Source organism: Myotis brandtii, unplaced genomic scaffold (genome assembly GCF_000412655.1).
Source record: "Myotis brandtii unplaced genomic scaffold, ASM41265v1 scaffold742, whole genome shotgun sequence".
Classification (NCBI taxonomy): Eukaryota; Metazoa; Chordata; class Mammalia; order Chiroptera; family Vespertilionidae; genus Myotis; species Myotis brandtii.
The window spans coordinates 186,081-189,517 of NW_005370956.1; positions in this window are offsets into that span (position 1 = coordinate 186,081).

The window sequence follows — 3,437 nt, forward strand, 5'->3', positions numbered from 1 at the left end:
GATCATCACCTTGTCCATTTTAGAGTCTCTTTTCTGGAAGCAATGTTTAAGATCCTAAGTTCCCATACAGGCCTGTTAAAAAGAACAAATTTATTGCTGTTCAGCTCATGAACAAAGTGTTAAAAGACATAGAATAAATATTAAATTTACAAAGGAACTACATAGGAAAAATTGACAGTTCTTTGTAATGATTGATAATGATTGCATAAATTTCTTTTTATGCTTTTAGCATTTTATTTTTTTTGAAAGAGTCTAAGTAGAGGCTAAAAGTGGTTGTTGTGAAATAGCTCCAAATAGGTATTAAAAGAGTCCCATTGCAGATTGTGATCAATTGTAAATTAGCATTTTGTAAAATAGTCACTAAAGAAAGAATAATAGTAAAAATAATTACCTGTGAATTTTAATTAATATACATATAAGAAGATTTGACATTCTTACAATTGGATGCTCCCAATAAACACACACACACACACACACATACACACACACACACACACACACACTTCCTTTCCTCAGTTTCTCATTATTTTATATGGAACATTTTATTTAATCTATGTTTAATAGTTCACAATATTATGACTATGAAAATATTGGTCACAGCTAAATAATAAAATGTTTTATGAATGCATTGCCTATCTTGTATAAATATGTTTCTTTCCAGTTAGTAATTTTTTCATTTATTTACTTAGTTATCTTTAAGCTTAATACTTTTTCATATGGATATGAATTTTTCATATACATATATTATGTGCATATGTGTGTATTTTAACTAAAAAAAAAATACCTCCTTAATTATCTTTGCATTTTCCAGCCCCAATTTTTGTTGTTGTTTTTTTGTTAAGCCTCACTCAAGGATATTTTTCCATTGATTTTTAGAGAGTGGAAGGGAAGGGGAGAGACAGAGAGAGAGAGACACACATCAATTGGTTGCCTCCTGCACACAGCCCTGCAGGCCTGGGATCAAGCCTGCAACTCAGGTAGGTACCCTTGACCAGCATCGAACCCAGGACCCTTCAGTCCATGGGACCAATGTTCTATCTACTGAGCCAAAGCAGCCAGGGCTCCGGCCCAAATTTTTATCAGTTGTGTCTACACCTATTACATTATGGTCCACCATCATTCAGTTATTTATTTTGTTTTATTAATTTAATATACACTGGATTTATGGACTCTGTGAAGTATTATATTTTAGTTTACTCCCTCATTCTGACAAAACATGTCTTCCAGGAATAAAATTTTAGAGGATTTGTAAGCTTTTCTATCAATTATTCTCTAGTATGTTGTATGGTTTTGTATAGAATTCTAGGATGGAAAACATTTTCTCTCACAAATAAAAGTGTGGAAGAGATTTTTCAATTATGGCAGAGACTAGTTCACAACTAGTTCCCCTCTTTTTCCTGGACACAATTTACACTATATTTTTCAGAATCCTTTGCAGATAGGTATGGCCTCCTGCTTTAGTACTGACCAGGGAATGTGGAGCAAAGTGATGTACAGACACATACATTTCCACATAATTCTTTGTATTCTCTCTTGTCTCTAGTTTGAAAGCTAAATACAGAGATTTCAATAGTGGGTACATGCTTGCTGGGATAGTGGAGCCTAGAATTGAAGTAGCCTGGAAAACATTCCATACTAGAAAAGCCACCAGTTCACATTTATATGATATGAACAAGAAATAAATCTTCATTGTTAGAACCTGCTAAAATGTTAAGATTGTTATAGTCTTAAGGTAATTCCTGACTGATAAGACATTTTAATATAAAGATAATTGCATTTTAACAATATTTTGGATCTAAGACAAATATACTTATTTTTCCATAGAGAATTCAAACAAAAATGCAATTTACTCATTCCATTTTATTGTTAACTAGAGGCCCAATGCACGGAATTCGTGCAAGGGGCTTGGCCCTCACAGCCACGTTGGCTTGCCTTGGCCCTCGCAGCCCCAGCTTCGTCCGGAATGTTGTCCGGCTCTCTGGTCTAATTAGCATATTACACTTTTATTATTATAGATATCTTTTACTGTGAAATACAATGTATATGCAGCAATATATAAATATTGACAAAGAGTTCAATAAATAAATATAAAGTGAATACACTTGTAATTCCCATGTTGGTCTGCATATGGAACACTGATGTCCCAGAATCCCCATCACACATCTTTCTTAACTGATCATCTAGAGATAACAATATTCAGACTTTTTATTAAAATTATTTCTCTTTTTTTTCTATTTAGATTAGCAACCAATGATTGTATTTCTAAAAAACATGGTTTTACTTCACTTATTTTGACCTTTTAATCATTGAGTTCCTTATTATATACCTTATTTCTTTTTATCAACATTAAGTTTACAAGATTTGAAATTTTGTCATATTGCTGTACATGAAAGTTGTTTTTACATTTTCATTGCTGTGTTTAAACAAGGGGATTTTCTAACAACCATTCGGTTAGTATTTGTAGCATAATTATCTTTTGGTTAGAGAACATTGTCAACACAGGAATTTGAAAATTGTTGAGACCTGCTTGATGGCTCAATGCACAGTTAATTTTTGTAAGGATTCTGTTTGTGTTTAAAAAGAATATATATTCTTCAGTTGTTGGCAGCAATATTCCTATACAGGTTCACAAAAACAAGTTGGTTGATGAAAACTTCTACAGGATCTAGTTTCCTTATTATCCTATCCAATAAAGAGGGAATATGCTAATTGACCCTCATGCTGTCGCAAAGATGGAGGCGCCCATAGCCAATAAGGAGGGGATATGCTAATTGACTGCCACGCCCTCAATGATGACAGCACCCACAGCCACAAGATGGCGGCACCCAGTCCCTTCAGCCCTGCCAGGGCGGCCTTGCTGTGTGCCTGCCTCCAGAGTCCCCCAGTCTCCTCAGCCCCCAAACCACCCAGGGCCTGCCTGAGGAGCAGGCAAGCCTCAGATGGCGGTTGCCCAGCCACCCAGGGCCACCCAAGGCTTAGGTAACCAGGGCTGGCCAAGGCTTGCACTGCTGGCAGTGGCAGCAGCAGAGGTGTGATGGGGGCATCACCTTCCCCTAATCCCAACTGTGAGAGGGGGCAGGCTGGGCTGAGGGACCCCCCTGTAGCTGGGCATTTGTAAACAAGGATCTGAAGTCCTGCCAAGAAGAAGTGAATGTTCACCGCGTGACTTGCTAGCGAGTCACGCTGGGTCAAGATTGCACACAATCTTGAGTTTCCGGAACATTTACCTCCCTGAGAAAGGATAAGATTAAATAATCGTGGGTAGAGCAGAAAGGGAGTGCACAGCTGCAAGTTGTCTTCAATGAGCTATTGTAATATAGAACAAAACAAAATTTTGTTGATTAACTGCTGACGCACTAACCTCATGCAAAACACCAATAAAAGCAATGGTTGAGGGTACAGAGTTGCTACATGCCTGAGCAAGCTGTAGCCCTCTG